We start from the raw sequence: 6,117 nt of genomic DNA on the forward strand, positions 1-6,117 counted from the left end.
CTTTCTTTCTTTCTTTCTTTCTTTCTGCCTTTTCCTTTTTTTTTTCTTTTTTGTTTGCTACTTCCAACTAAATATTAGAGAGCCCATTAGAGGGCTGACCACACTTCAGGTAGTGATTGTGTGAATGGTTTGTTTTGTTGTTGTTGTTGTTGTACATGTTAAACAAAAAATAATAGATATTTCCACAATACCTGCATATATATTATATTTATAGAAAGAATACATATGTCTACACATGTGTATAATGTTGTGTATGGGTTTTTCTGTGCAGCAAAAATTAGTGCACAAGATTTAATGAGGTAGTAAAGAGAACTTAGATCCTCAGGATGTCAGAAGGAAGGAACTCTCAGGAAGGAAATGAATGCCCCTAGGAAAGCAGCCTGAGGGAGGTCATACACACTTTCTTATATGTAAAGATGCAGTGTGCCAAGGAAGTAGTGTCCGTGACTGAAGAAAGAGGCAATCCTCTGTCACCAAATCTATAATATCTAGTACTTGTTTGCTTCCAGACTAAGAGCACTGACTGCATTTCTGTTGTTTATGAGCTAAACTATTTCATTTTGACCATTGAACATTGCTTTAAAGTTAATAAAAATAGAAGCTGTGAATGAGATTAAGGTTTGTAGCCACATCTTCATACTTTCAATCTGTTCATATATGAAGTCCATTCCTGCCTGATGTCTTCAGTCTCAAATGTTCTTAAGTTTCTTTTCTTTCAGGAGGGTAGAAGAGGAGTAACTATTTACAAAATTGGAGACAAAATGTCATTTCTTAAGAGTACCATATCTTTCTCATTGTAAATAATGACTCAGGCCAAAATGGTGAAGCTGTGTAGCTCTAACTCTACTGTTCTGGAGTGTGTGTGTGTGTGTGTGTGTGTTTATCTCTGTGTGTCTGTATGTGCCTCTCTATGTATGTGTGTGTATACATATATATGATATTTCAGATGCAGTGGGTAAAACCATTAACACCTTCCATAAATTCCTGTCTATTTGAACTATTCTTAATCATCATCAAGGCTGTTTTTATGTGCCAAAATAAGAATAAACTAAGACTGTACTTATGAGAGAATTGTGGAAAGCTATTTTAAAATAATGAAAGACTGGGAAGCAAGCCAAAAGAGTCAGCTGTACCAATGCACAATGATAGAGACTCTTTTGTATAGCTTGCAAGTATCATAATTTGTAGTGTTAACATATTTACAAAGAGAAAGAGCTCTTAGGACATAGCAATGCCATGCCTTTTGTCTCTTAGCATGACATTCTAACCCACATTTCCTCCATTTATGAAGCATTTCTCCAAGGCCACTAGTTGGCTTTTATGGACCTCTTGAGCTTTGCTACAGTGTCTTTAGACATTATGGAAGTCTTTATTCATGTTAGAGAGGCCTCAGGACATGTTTCTGCAAGTATAGTTTCTTGGTATTTGAGAAGAAAGCTAGATCAGGAATGTCTTTCTCATCTATTTCCCTGTTGTTCTCTTAACAGAGGTCATGAGGAATCAAGTTCTACCTCTGGGGAAAAGCCTCTTGATCCCAGAAGAAAGGCAAGTAGGAACATATACCTTTGAATGACATCTCGCCATTTATTGAAGTTATCATCATCAGATCTGTGCTATCTACCCATTAAAAGAATGGGAATGGGTGGGTAGGGAAGTGGGGGGCACTATGGGGGACTTTTGGGATAGCATTGGAAATGTAATTGAGGAAAATATGTAATAAAAATATTAAAAATAAAAAAAAAAGAAAATACAATCAGCATTTTATTAAAAAAAAACTTGTCTGGACATTTGTAAAACTTAATAGCTGATTCACTGGATCAGCATATGATGGTTTATGTGAAATTTTAACTTCTGAGTATGTTTTGTTAGGAACGGTTGACCACATAGACTTCCAGATGCACTTTCTCTTCTGATCAGGTCTAGTGTCTAAAGCATGGTGGTATTCTAAGCTTGCACATTTCTATATATTTAGCTATATTTATTGATTTTTCTTTAAAAGTCTCTTGGTTCATAGTTCTTACTGTGAAAACCTCAATACTTTTAAAACACAGTGTCTTCCTTGACTAAAAAAGACAGTTTACTAGATGTAGCATACAAACCAGTAGCAATATGAAAGTTTTCTTTCTTCAGATGTTTGTTTTTAACTTGTAAATGCCTTTATATCACAGCTCAGCATATGTGTGAATAACATATAAAATTCAAGAGGTAAGAAAGTTATCACAGCTCAGCATATATGTTAGTAACATATAAAATACATGGGAGTAAGAAAGTTACCACAGCTTAGAATAGGTGTGAGTAGCATATAAAATACACAGGAGTAAGAAAGCTGTATAAACTTGGAATGCATCTGTTTCTGCACTTTAACATGGAATTGAAAGTTCAAGTCATGCAAGCTTATTTAAATTCTTCCCTTATGTCATGAACATTCATTTGTTAATGTTTACTAATTAATAAATTGCACATAAGTTAGTTTAAATCAAGAAAATGATTCACATATGACTATAATTTTAAATCCTTAAATATCTCTACATTTTAAAGTCAGTGATGTAAATAATTAAAGATAGAATAAATTTTTATATGAGCATAGATGATTGGAGAGATGTCTCTGTGCTTAATAGCACTTGTTCCTCTTCCAGAGAATTTGAGTTTGCATACAAGCCCTCACATTTGATGCCTTACTCCCGCCTGAAACTGCAGCTTCAGAGCATCTCATACTGTCTTGTGGCCTTTGAAGGCTCTCATGCACACACACACACACAGATTCACATATAAGTGGACACACATACACACACACACACACACACACACACACACACACATAAACGTATCTATCTATCATCTATCTATCTATCTATCTATCTATCTATCTATCTATCTATCTATCTATCTATTTACCTATCACATTTTGTAAGTGAACTTTGGCAACATTAAGAAACTATTATTATCCTTTAATAAAGAAAACAATATTGATATTATACATAGAAACTTATACCAAAATATCTTTTATGCCTTTTAATTGTCAAAGAAAATTAAGATATTTTGGGGGCCCCTGTCATGGTTTGAATTAGAATGTCCCCCAAAGGTTCATATATTTAAATATGTGGCTTCCATATGGTAGAACTGTTTGAGAAGAATTAGTAGGTGTGACCTTCCTGGAGGAGGTGGTTTCTTGTTGGAATAGTGTGTTCTTGTTAGAGGAAGTCTGTTACTAGGATAGGCTCTGAAGTTTCAAAAGCTCATGTTATTCCCAGTGATCTCTCTTTCCACCTCCTGATTTTCTAAAAGCATTAGATAATTTTAACGGGAACAGGATATGGAAAGTGATGTTACAAGGGAATTTTAGGATATGATGTTAAGGTTGTTCTATAGTTGAAATTTGACTACCTCTTTCTAGAAATTCTTTTTTTTTTTTTTTTTTTTTTTTTTTTTTTTTTTGGTTTTTTCGAGACAGGGTTTCTCTGTGTAGCCCTGGCTGTCCTGGAACTCACTTTGTAGACCAGGCTGGCCTCGAACTCAGAAATCCGCCTGCCTCTGCCTCCCGAGTGCTGGGATTTTCTTAACAGAAAACTTCACTAAGGAGATGAATTTTCAACCAGGCCTCTGGAGCTATGACAGTATGGGGTAGACAGAAGACATGACAGAGACACAGAACAGCCTAGCATAAGGCAGGGCATGCTGAGCTGACATGTGAGAAGGGATCACATTATTTCATGGGCTGTGCTTAGGAATCACACCTGTAACCTGCCATCACATTGTAAACCTTAGAGGCGTTTTAGGAGAAGTTTTAGTAACTTTTTTATTGCTGTGATAAGGCAGTATGAACAATGAAATTTATAAAAGAATTTATTTTATGTATGGCTCTTAGTTTCAGAGGCTGAGTCCATGACTGTCATGGTGGAGAGCATTTGAGCTATGGTAGGCATGGTGTTAGAGCAGTAGCTGAGAGCTTAAATGCAATACAACATTGATGAGGCACCTAGAGGAATGACACATAAAATTCTCAACTTGGCAAAGGTGGGGAGGTGGGGGAGTTTTGAGATTAGAGGGTGGAGTTGGGAAGTGAATAGATGACTCAGTTGACTCAGTTGTTAAGAGCACTTGGTTCTCTTGTAGAAAACCCTGAGTTTGGTTTCTACTACCCACAGCAGACAGCTTACAACTGACTGTGGCTCCAGTTCTAGATCTGAGATATAGAAATTAAAAGAAGTATAATAAAAAGCCAGCTTGCCTGTAATTCTTAACAGCAACCAGTTTGACAGCTGTCAGTGATAGGTTGAGGCTTTCATTTCGGCAGCCTGAAATAAGGATCTAACAATGGGAAATAACCCAGACTCCTACCATGGAGGGAATGGGCTGAAAAGCTGCAGATAGCCAAGGCAAGGAGCCCCTGATTTGTGAACGGCTTCCTCTTTCACCTTTTAGTTGATAACTGCCTCATGATCAGTCCCATCTTATATGTTATTTACATACATGTACATACATTCAGCCAATCAGAGTTCACTTTGAAAGCTCTGATATGTAAGATCTCTGGGATCTTGAAGGAAGAAGAATGATTTTAGAGTCTGGCTGGGGTCTATCTTTAAGCAAACTCCTAGTTCAGACCACAGGACCAGCTCTCAGACACTCTTCAGAGAATATAGGTTGCCTTCAAGATTCCTAGGGGACATGCTTGTGGGAGGTTTGCCTTGCCTGAGCCTTCTACCACTGGCAGGGTTCTTGTACAGTTTCTCATGACTCCTCAGCCTCTAGGACTCTTTCTGTGGCCAAAGGCAAGAGAGCTTGTTCCTTTATTTGCTTTCAAGCGTCCAGGATTCCAGCTTCAGATAGATTTCTGTTCCTGAAAGTATCTCCAGGATAAAGGACCTGCTGCTTTAGAAACATGTGATCCCAGCCTTCAAGCCCTGAAGAGTTTGTGACAGAGTCAGTGACCTGCTTTCTGTACTCTCTCTGCAAGGAATGCTCTCACTTGAAACCCCAAAGCTCTCCAAGAGCGTTTGAACTGTAGTGTTTGCTGACACTGACCAGAAAAGCCTGCTGAGGGCATAGAAGTGCAACACTTGCAATTTCCCTGGTTCATAGCAAGCCTGTCCCTAGAACACAACTATAGCACTGCAGTGTTCCTTAGTTGGCTTCTGCTCCTACCAAGGATCTCAGACTCCCTCATTTACTATTTGAGGGTTTGTTTGTTTGTTTTTTGTTTTCTGTTACCTTGCTACTCTCATGCAGCATGTTACACTATTACTTTTTGTTTCCCTGTGGTTGTCTGCAAACTCCATTCTTGGAGGGACAATAAGACAGGAACCAACACTAAATAGAAGACCTCAGTTTCTCACAACTACTGAAGTCTGTAAGTAGCAGGTTTGTTACATTGGATAATCCAAAATTCATATTTTCATCAGAACCTCTCAGGAGATACAGTTTGAAAGGATTGTATGTTGCTATCATTACAGCACCATAGAGTAGTTTTACTTTCTTAACAATCCCTAGCAACAATTCCCTTCTACAACCCCAAGCAATGCTGATCATTTCTTGGTTGCCATGGTTTTATCTTTGGCAGAAGGTAAGCTGGACCCATTGAACATTGCCCTTTTCCATTGACTCCTTTGTATACCTTCTATAGCATCATTAAATGATGAATCCACCAGTGGATTAATCCATTAACAAGATAAAAGCTCTCATAACCATACCAGTTCCTTAAAGTTGATCTAGCAGAAACCAAGTCGTTGACACAAGAACATTTTTAGGAGTCATTTTATATGGAAGCTGTAGTGGTAATACACCAAAAATGCAGTAAATACTTACATGCTCAACTATTAACATTTGCCACAGACCCTTTGAGTCCCTTTCTCTTCGTGGAAAGGGTCTCTGGGGCAGGTGGGCAAAGCGTCGGATGGAATGACAGACAGATGCACACAGGAGAGGTTTTGTAGAATCTGAATGTAATTTGTCAAATCGAGCATCAAACTTTTTATACAGAAGAAAGTAGGGAAGTTGGGTGACACACCAGCAAGGTACAAATGAGGTTACTGGATGCTTAATGACTCTTACACAAAACAGAGGAATGTAAACACAAAGACTGGCAGGAACTGGGCAATAAAATAACTGAGACAAAGTCAG

Source organism: Mus caroli, chromosome 1 (genome assembly GCF_900094665.2).
Source record: "Mus caroli chromosome 1, CAROLI_EIJ_v1.1, whole genome shotgun sequence".
In the NCBI taxonomy this organism is placed as follows: Eukaryota; Metazoa; Chordata; class Mammalia; order Rodentia; family Muridae; genus Mus; species Mus caroli.